General features: G+C 37.4%; 1 pseudogene; it reads right to left on the reverse strand.

Moving 5' to 3' along the window:
* Positions 1–6,527: 6,527 nt before the first annotated feature.
* On the reverse strand, positions 6,528–9,871 carry LOC100981980 (FACT complex subunit SPT16-like; annotated as a pseudogene).
* Positions 9,872–10,639: the final 768 nt, after the last annotated feature.

Consider the following 10,639-nt stretch of genomic DNA (forward strand, 5'->3'; position numbering starts at 1 on the left):
TTTGTTCCAGAAATAAGAAAAACAGATATTGTTTATAGTCTTATAGTCATTTTGGGATATGGCTTTATAGTCTTCTAGTCATTTTGGAATACGGCCAAGTTATTTTCCTGTCTCTATATCTCTGTATGTCTCTATATCTATCTAGATATATACAAAGATATATCTATATGGATATATACAAAGATATATCTATATGGATATATACAAAGATATATCTGTATACATATGATAGATATATAGATAGATTGAAATATACATTTTTGTATATATATAACTGTCTATATCTATTATATAATTACTTGTATCTGTATCTATCTAGAGTGACCTAGAGAGATAGTAGGTAGATAGGTATAGATATTTATGTATATCCCACTAAAACACCTTAGAAATGTACTCCCAGCTCAAGTTCCCCTTAACAATATATAGAAAATGCTCTTGGCCATTCTAATGTCACCCATGATGAGTTGAAGTTTTATAAGGGGGAAGTTAAAATGAAAATAGACAGTGGTCTTAACTCTTTCCTGTTTTTAGTTTTGTAAATTGTTTAGAGACATATGACCACATAAACACATTGCCAGAGCCCCTGCCAGGCCTTTGGAAGATGCCTGTGCAAATAAGGGGACCCTGATATTTTTGCTTCCTTAGCTTCACAGTAAATCTGTGAATGGTGACAGTGGTAGGAAAGTTTTCCCCAAAAATGTCAAGAGTAGAAAAACCTACCCTGTCATATGAAAGAGAAGCAGCTTTAGCTTCCTGCAGTTTCCTTCCTCATTTCCAAAAGAGTAAAGTGAAAGAGGAGGTTATGGGAGGAATAGCCACACTCTCAGAGCCTTTCAGGGCAGGCAAAACCTGCAACGAGAGGCTGCTCACACAACAGCAGTGAGTCTGGGATCACTGCCACTGTGGTGACAGTAGTAGCAGCAAAGGTGCAAGGGAAAAACCACAGATTTGGAACATTGTTTCATCAAACTCAAGGCCTAGAGAAACAGCAGGTAACAGAGTTGATGGATGTAATTAAAACGGTTATAAACCTTTGATGCCCTCTGATCTTGAGGGACATGGGTTTGAGGAAAGAAAGTACACAGATATTATTCTAACAGTGCACTAAGCCTGTTGCGCTCATTATGTTACCCACACTGTTTTGATTTTCCTTCCTTAGACCAGTGGCCCAGAGGTATCTGCTACACTTAAACACCAGGAATGTATTTAAACTACCAGGATATTCTATCAGTTAAACTCCATTCAAACCCAATCTGAATCAAATGGTATAGTCTTTTATTGTCATTTTGTTTAGTAATCTACTATATTGCTAGACCACAATTTCTTTATCCAGTTTATGAACATTTAGGCTGCTTTTAGTTTTTGCTATTTAAATAATGCTGGCACGAACATTCAGGTACATGTGTCCTTATGCTAACATAAAATCTATTCTCTGGCCTATATGGCCTAACTACTGGACTGTAGAATATGCACATTTCCAATTACACTAGGTAATTACAAACTATTTTCCAAAGTGATGGCATTAAAGAACACTTCCACAGAAGTGTGAGAGTTCCTGTTGCTCCGTATCTTTATCAACACTTGATGCTGTTAGAACTTTTCATATTTCTCAAATTAGTGAATGATTAATAGTATCCCATTGTAGTTTTAATTAATTAATTTTTTTATTGTGGCAAGTATCTTTTCTTTTTTTTCTGCCATTGGAGTTTTGCCTTTTGGAAATGTTCATTTAGTTTGTTTGCCAATTTTTTCTATTTAGTTATTAATCATTTTCTTTCTTTCTCTTTCTTTCTTTCTTTCTTTCTCTCTCTTTCTTTCTTTCTCACTCTCTTCCTCCCTCCCTCTTTCTTTCTTTCTCACTCTTCTTCCCTCCCTTCCTTCCTTCCTTCCTTTCTTTCTGTTTCTTTCTTTCTTTCTTTCTTTCTTTCTCTTTCTTTCTTTCCTTCTTTCTCTTTCTTTCTTTCTTTCTTTCTTTCTTTCTTTCTTTCTTTCTTTCTCCTCTCTCTCTCTCTTTTTTCTTTTCTTTTCTTTTGAAACAGAGTCTTGCTCTGTCACCCAGGCTGGAGTGCAGTGGCATGATCTTGGCTCACTGCGCTGCAACCTCCACCTCCTGGGTTCAAGCAATTCTTGTGCCTCAGGCTCCAAGTAGCTGGGACTATAGGTGCCTGCCACCATGCCTGGCTAATTTTTGTATTTTTAGTAGAGACATAGTTTCACCATGTTAGCCAGGCTGGTCTCCAAGTCTTAGCCTCATGTGATCCACCTGTCTCGGCCTCCCACAGTGCTGGGATTACAGGTGTGAACAACTGCACCTGGCCTTATTCATGATTTTCTTATGGATTCATAGTTTTTTTATATACTGAAAACTAGCCTCTATCAATTTTATGTATAGCAAATATATTCTCTCAATGGACAGCTTGTTTTTTCACGTGCTTTACAATTTTTTTGATAAGGTTTTCATTTTAATGTAATTAATTTTAATATATTTTATATTTGGGTTGGTGCTTTCTGAATAAATTTTATAATAATACTCCTAGTTTATAACAATATTTACATTAATTTCTAAAGTATTTATAATTTTATTTTTCACCTATAGGTCATAATGCTGGGGAAGGATTTTTTATATATATATTAGAAGGTAGGGATCCAATTTTCTCATCACCATTTATTTAAAAGTCCATTATTTTTCACTTAGTTGCAATAAACCTCTGCCATATATGAAGTATCCATATATGTCCATGTACTTTTCTGACCTCTCTACATTTAGTTACATTGATCTATGCGTTAACCCAGCATAGTAATGCAGTATCTTAATTAAAATAGCTATATGATAAGTCTTCTTTTAAAAAAATTTATTTCCATAGGTTTTTGGGGAACAGGTGGTATTTGGTTACATGAGTAAGTTCTTTAGTGGTGATTTGTGAGATTTTGGTGTACCCATCACCTGAGCAGTATACACTGAACCCAGTTTGTAGTCTTTTATCTATCAACCCCCTCCCCCACTTTCCGCCAAGTCCCCAAAGTCCATTGTATCATTTTTATGACTTTGAATCCCCACAGCTTAGCTTCTACTTATGAGTGAGAACATAAAATATTTGGTTTTCCATTCCCGAGTTACTTCACTTAGAATAATAGTCTCCAGTTCCATCTAGGTTTCTGTGAATGCCATTAATTTGTTCCTTTAATGGCTGAGTAGTATTCCATCATATATACATATATATATATATATACATATATATATATATATACATATATATATATATATACATATATATATACCACAATTTCTTTATTCAGTCAGTAATTGATGAGCATCTGGGCTGGTTACATATTTTTGCACTTGAGAATTGTGCTGCTATAAACATGTACATGCAAGTATCTTTTTTCATATAATTACTTCTTTTCCTCTGGGTAGATACCCAGTAGTGGAACTGCTAGATCAAATGGTAGTTCTACTTTCAGTTCTTTAAGGAATCTCCACACTGTTTTCCATAGTGTTTGTACTAGTTTATATTCCCACCCACAGTGTAGAAGTGTTCCCTTTTCACTGCATCCACGCCAACATCTATTATTTTTTTATTATGGCCATCCTTGCAGGAGTAGGGTGGTATTGCATTGTGGTTTTGATTTGCATTTCCCTGATCATCTCAATAGATGCAGAAAAAGCATTTGACAAAATCCAGCATCCCTCTATGATTAAAACCCTCAGCAAAATTGGCATACAAGGAACATACCTCAATGTAGTAAAAGTCATCTACGACAAACCCACAGCTAACATAATGCTGAATGGGGAAAAGTTGAAAGCATTCCCTCTGAGAACTGGAACAAGTCAAAGATGCCCACTCTCAACACTTCTATTCAATGTATTACTGGAAGTCTTAGTCAGAACAATGAGACAAGAGAAAGAAATAAAGGGTATCCAAATCGGTAAAGAGGAAGTCAAACTGTAGCTGTTTGCTGATGATATGATTGTATACCTAGAAAATCCTAAAGACTCCTCCAAACAGCTCCTAGAACTAATACACAAATTCAGCAAAGTTTCAGGACACAAAATTAATATACATAAATCAGTAGCTCTTCTACACACCAACAGCAACCAAGCTGAGATCAAATAAAGAACTCAACTCCTCTTAAAATAGCTGCAAAAAAATAAAAAATACTTAGGAATATATCTAAGCAAGGAACTGAAAGACCTCTACAAGGAAAACTACAAAACAACGCTGAAAGAATTCATAGCTAACACAAACAAATGGAAATACATCCCATGTTCTTGGATGGGTAGAATCAATATTGTGAAAATGACCATACTGCCAAAAGCAGTCTAAAAATTTAATGCAATTCCCATCAAAATACCACCATTATTCTTCACAGAACTAGAAAAAAAATCCTAAAATTAATAGGATTAATTAATTTTAGCCAAAGCAAGACTAAGCAAAAAGAACAAATCTAGAGGCATCACATTACCTGATTTCAAACTATACTATAAGGCCATAGTCACCAAAACAGCATGGTATTGGTATAAAAATAGACACATACACCAATGGAATGGAACAGAAAACCCACCAGTAAACCCAAATACTTAAAGCCAACTGCTCTTTGACAAAAGAAACAAAAACATAAAGTGGGGAAAGGACATCCTATTCAGCAAATGGTGCTGGGATAATTGGCAAGCCACATGTAGGAGAATGAAAATGGATCCTCATCTCTCACCTTACAGAAAAATCAACTCAAGATGGATCAAGGACCTAAATCTAAGACCTGAAAGTATAAAAATTCTAGAAGATAACATCGGGAAAACCCCTTTAGACATTGGCTTAGGCAAACACTTTATGACCAAGAACCCAAAAGCAAATGCAACACGCGAAGATAAATAGGTGAGACTTAATTAAACTAAAGAACTTCTGCACAGCTAAAGGAACAGTCAGCAGAGTAAACAGACAACACAGAGGGTGGGAGAAAACCTTTACAATCTATCCATCCAACAAAGAACTAATATCCAGAGTCTACAAGGAACTCAAACAAAATAGCAAAAAAAAAAACAAACAACAAAGAGTCCCATCAAAAAGTGGGCTAAGGACATGAATAGACAATTCTCAATAAAAGATACACGAATGGCCAACACACATCTGAAAAAATGCTCAACATCACTAATGATCAGTAATGATCAGGGAAATGTCTTTATATATATTTGGGCATTTTCCTTTACCCTGAACTTCTTAATCAAGAGTATCTTTTTTTTTTGTATCGCTATATATATTTAAGTGTCAACTAAAATATTTAATATAAATTTAATAATAAATATTTAATATATATTTTAGTGTCAACTAAACTAAATATGTATATATTTAGTTCCAAACATACACACTCATTAAGATTTTGATTAGGATTACAATAAATATAAATAGGTCAATATCTTTACATGCTGAGTCTTCTAATTCATGATCACAATTATTTCTCCATTTACTTACATGTGCACTGACATCTTTCACATATATTTTACTTTTCTTATAGAGTTTTTTTTCCATTCTTGGTTAGATTTTTTTTTTTTTATGAGATCCCACAGTTTATTCATCTTTTAGTTCTTCCAGAATTGAAAACATCAAGTCTTACTGCTAAGGAGAAAAAACAAACAAACATAAAATCCGGGACCCCTCCCCACTTCTCTTAAAGTCACAGAGCATGGAAGGAACTGCAGTGGGACAGGTGGCTGCGGAGAACCAGAAGGGGAGGATGGCAAGATAAACTCCCCAAATACTTGAAAAGCTGTTCAACAGAAACTGTGATAAATACAGGACAATGCAAGACAAAGTTAAAATAAGGAGCAGCAGTGCTGAGAGGCTGTGTTGTAGATATGGCCTCCCTTCCTCTTCTCTTTACTCCTCAGGGTATTCTAGGTCCAAGGCATGACTTGTCCCTTCCAGATCTAAATGTTGACTTCTTTGAGCCTTCCTCTAGATTTCACTAGAAGCAGTACATGAGGCACAACCATTCTTCCTTAGATATATCAGAAAAAAAAGAAGACAGTGGCAATTTTGCTTTCTATCATTGTACCATGTGTGCATTTGTATGGAGAAAATAACCGAGCCAGGGAATATCACTGCTTTTTGTGTCTTCTAAGGCAGCAGATATACCTCAGAATCTGCATGAGGCAAGAAAGCAGGAAAACTCGGACAAAGGCACCAGCCCAATCTGCCTCACTGGCTTAAGTTGTATGGTTTATCACAACAATCAGCAAATTTCCAAGAACCTTGAGTATTGCAAAGATAAAACTTAAAGAGATGTGAGGAAGGTCATGGCAATAGGGTAGGTTGGAGGATTGAATATGCTGGTCAAGAACCATGATATGGGTTATTAAGGGTCACCTTGTACCACTGTCTTGGAAATACAGCTTTGAGACACCAAATAACAAGATGTCAGAAGCCATCGATGTCCTGGCACAAGGTGACAGGAAGAAAGAAGAATGAAACAATATTTATTAACAGCAAGAGCCTCCTCCTGTCCTCAGGAACACCTCCTCCCTTGCCATCTGAATGGGGCCATTGGCACGTGTCCTGGTGGGCCTGGAATTCTCCGAGTAGATTGGTCCACATAAATGGCCCCCGAAACCCATAAACACAAATGGCAAAACTTCAAATGAAAACAAAAGGAAAAATACAGTTTCTATGTCATGTAAAATTTTCAGGGTTTGGCTAAAGGAAGAATGGAGCTCAGGGCCAAAGTTCAGAAGTTACTTCCTCTTTTTCTTGGGGGGTGCAGAGCTGTGTGTGGAACCACGGTTGGAACCACGGTTAGAGCCACGGCCCAAACTGTGCACAGATGCCTTCCTCTTCCGGCTCATACTTCGACTTTGTTCTTCTTCTTCCTTATAAGAACTTTCTTGGTCCGCTTTTCGGGCTTCTTCCTCCAGTTCATCCCAATCCTTTCCACTCTCTTCTTCACTACCCAACGACTCCTTAGAAGAGTCTGACTCTTCTGCTTCTGATGAATAATCTTCATCACTGTCCTCCTCTTCCTCTTCATAGTCATCTTCTGAAGGATTAAAAGTCTCATCTTCAATTTCAGACTCTGAATCCCCTTCTTCAGCATCACTCCTCTCATCCTCAGGCTCCAGAAAAGCAAGACACCTTGTTCGAAAAAGCCCTCAGGGTCATCAACATGGTCTTTATTACTTTAGTCCAGTTGAGGGACTGTACTCCTTCTGTGTACTTCAGGTTGCAGGAATTCAACCATTCCTTGATGGATCAAGAGAGGCTACAAGAATGGCATTGATCATGGTCACTTTCTTGCTGTAGTCCTTGTAGACAATTACCCTATCAAAGTTCTTCAGGTGAAACTGGACCGCTCAAAGTAAATCAGCTCTACTTCATCCAATGTCACCACAAAAGGTGGCCATTCCATAGCATTTACCAGCACACTACTAGTGGGCTGAAGGAGGCAGGTACTCCTGTAGGGAGCTCCGTTAAATCCCAAGTCCCTAAAAGGTACTTCAAATTCCAGTTCCTCCTTAGTTAGAATGTCTACTTTCTCCATGAAATTCTAAAAGGCTGTTTTCAGTTTGTGCCTCATTTCTCGTTCCATCTGCTCAGCATAGAGGTCATCTCGGTCATGCATATGTTGATGTTTCCCTAATTCCGTGGTTATCTCTTCCACTTCTGTGTAGAACTGCACATCCATGTGCCACTTCTTCCCAAACATGATGGCATTCTTGAGGTGAAAATGCAAGACAATAATCATTACTCCGTCACAGAGCTGGAATGAAGCATGCTTAATATTATTGTACAAAATATCCACTTTGTCTCCTCGAACAGATATGAAGTGGAAGCCATTGACACGGGCCTCCAGTGAGCCTTGCAGCCTCTTTTGGGCAATATTTGGGCGAATGTATAGATCTTTCAGTTTGGAATTACTCCAGTTTAGATTGATCACCAGTGAGTCTTGTTTTACAATGCCCTCCTTCTCTTTCTCTTCAGCTTCTCGAGTTTTATAACGTTTCTGTACTTCTTTAATAATTTGGAAAGCATTCTCAAGGTTCAAGGCTGGTACTGTCTGTTCCCCGGTCATCGTATGACGCTTGGTATGTAATTTCTTCGACAAAAGTCGCTTCAGGGTTAGGAAAGATGTTGCCTTCATTCCTGCCCAGAGCACTGCCTGGGCAATAAAAGTTGATTTGCAAGTAAGTATAATCTCCTTCCACGGACATACTTATATTCTTGATTGTGGCAATGTGAAAAGGTGTTGCAATGCCAAACACAGGCATTATCACAGTCTCATATTTCTTATCGATGTAGATCTTCATTTCCCCAATATGTGGTTCCTTAGGCATCAGAGATGGGTGTTTATAGGACACATTAGATTTGTGAGCTTTCTGAATCTCCTGTTCTCCCTTTTGTTCAGTCAATCGCCTCTTTGCTTCTTCATTGAGTTGAGCCGCTAGTTCTTTTTGATGTGCTCTTCACTTCTCTTCTGCAGTCATTTCATTCCTGTTCTTTCTGTAAGTAATGCTGCCCGAGAACCTCTTCCCGAAAGGTCCTCTGCCTCATCTTTCTCCTCCTCCTCCTCTTCCTCGTCTTCGTTCCTTAGGAAAATCCCCACATTCTTCACTTTCTTCTTCACAGAAGTGAGAACAGTAACTGGGCCATCCTCATCCATAAGCACTGTGTCACTAAGGAACAGGGCATAGGTTTTCTCTTCTGGCTTTTCCCACTCCTTGTTAGTCAGGTCTGAGAATCCCAAACTGATGCTGAAAACCATTCCTGTCTTCAGTTTGTATTGATTTTTACTATTGATTACTAGGAAGCTTTCATGGAATTCAATTCCCACCCCAAATCCTAGGTTTCTGGTAATTTTGTTCAGGAGTTCTGGCTTCTGCTTTTTAACCACGTCCATGACAGCATTATATACATCACATATCTTCACACCATGTCTTAATTCCTTCAGCAGCTCTTCTTGAAGCTGGAGTAAAAACTTGTAATTTTCTTGAACTTCCTGAGAAGGATCAGCCATCAAAGTGCGAACAGGTTGGAGCAGTAAGACTTGAAGCGAATACCCATGGCACAAGTGTTAGCCCCAAAATGCATGTGATTCTTGTCACTCACCACACTGAACTTGAGATTATAGTTGCCACCACTCTGAATGATAGGAGGGTAACACATTTCCACAGTAGAAGGGTCTGCCCCAGCAAGGTATTTTTTCTCTTCAACGGCCTTTTCCACAGACTCAGCCAGTTTGCTGTGTCAAACTTTCTCATCTGCATCAACTATTTCCATGACTCTTTCCTTGAAGAATTTGTTGAAGACTTCAGAAGTGATGCCGGCTGCTTTCTTCATTAATTTGAGCTCCCCATCCTCCTTTACAGCGACGGTATATGCCACAACTGCACTGATATCTATTTTGTCAAAGCCTTCTTTGTTGAGGCAGTCATTCCAGCTCTTCATGAACTCTCCAGGGAATTTGTCTTTGCTGAACACTCCAATCTTCTTGCCATTCTTGCTTTCTTTAATGGCTTCAATCATTTTGTCAAAGCTACTCTTACTACTTTCATTCTTTTCTCATATCAGCAGTCTGATGGCAGGGGCTCCATTAGCATTCTCATTGCCCTTAGTGTTGGCAATCTGTTTCAAAAACTCCACTTTTTTCTTGCTGGCCATAAAGATGATTTTGTCATCACAAAAGACCATGGTAGTATCAGTTAGTTCGTAACCAAAGAGCCATGTCTGTAAGGCAGTTGATTTGGAATAAACAATTTCTTCATCAACACCCACTGCTACAACAATGGCTCAACGTTGGCATACTCATCTTCTCCTTTCTGCCAATTGCTGTACACTCTCTTCACTCACTGATAATAAGCGTCTTTGTCCAGAGTCACAGCCATAGCCCTGGACGCCGCTTCTCCTTGGGTTCTGAGAATCACGCGATGTCCCGGCTCTGCCACCTGCTCTCAGCCCAGGAATCCCGCACTTTTATTCTTGGTTAGATTTATAATAAGCTACTAACACTTCTTATGCTACCATAAATTGTATAGTACCATTTTCTTTTTTTTCTGTTTATTGTTGTGTTATATAAGTGCAGTTGAGTTTTATATATCACTTTGTATTTAGAAAAGTTGCTTATGTCCCTTATTAATACAATAGATTCTTTTGTTTTTTCCATTTACTTTCACCTTCTCAGCTTTTTCTTGACTAGTCTAACCAGACTAGTTAACCAAAAAGAAGATTTATTTTCTACTTTTTAATATATATTTAAAAATAAAAGTAAAAATAAAATACATTTAATTTATTCTCTACTCTATATATTTATTATTATTAAATAAATTATCTAGTAATTAGACTTAATCATTTTTATCCTTTCAACTTAATCATTTTTATCCTTTAAACTTTGACTTGACATAATCATTTTTATCCTTGACTGAATCATTTTTAGCCTTTCAACTTTGTAATATGAATACCTAAGACTGTAAGTTTCCAAGAAATACAGCTTTAGCTGCACCTTGCATGTGTTAATATGTAGGATTTTTATTATCCTGCATATTAAAGTTTTAGTTAAATGGTTTAAATTTTTATTCGACTTTTTTTGACCCATAGATCATATAGACGTGTTATTAAACACTAAATGTGTGAAGTTATTCCCCTTTTTAGCCTGC

This window comes from Pan paniscus, chromosome 10 (assembly GCF_029289425.2).
Source record: "Pan paniscus chromosome 10, NHGRI_mPanPan1-v2.0_pri, whole genome shotgun sequence".
In the NCBI taxonomy this organism is placed as follows: Eukaryota; Metazoa; Chordata; class Mammalia; order Primates; family Hominidae; genus Pan; species Pan paniscus.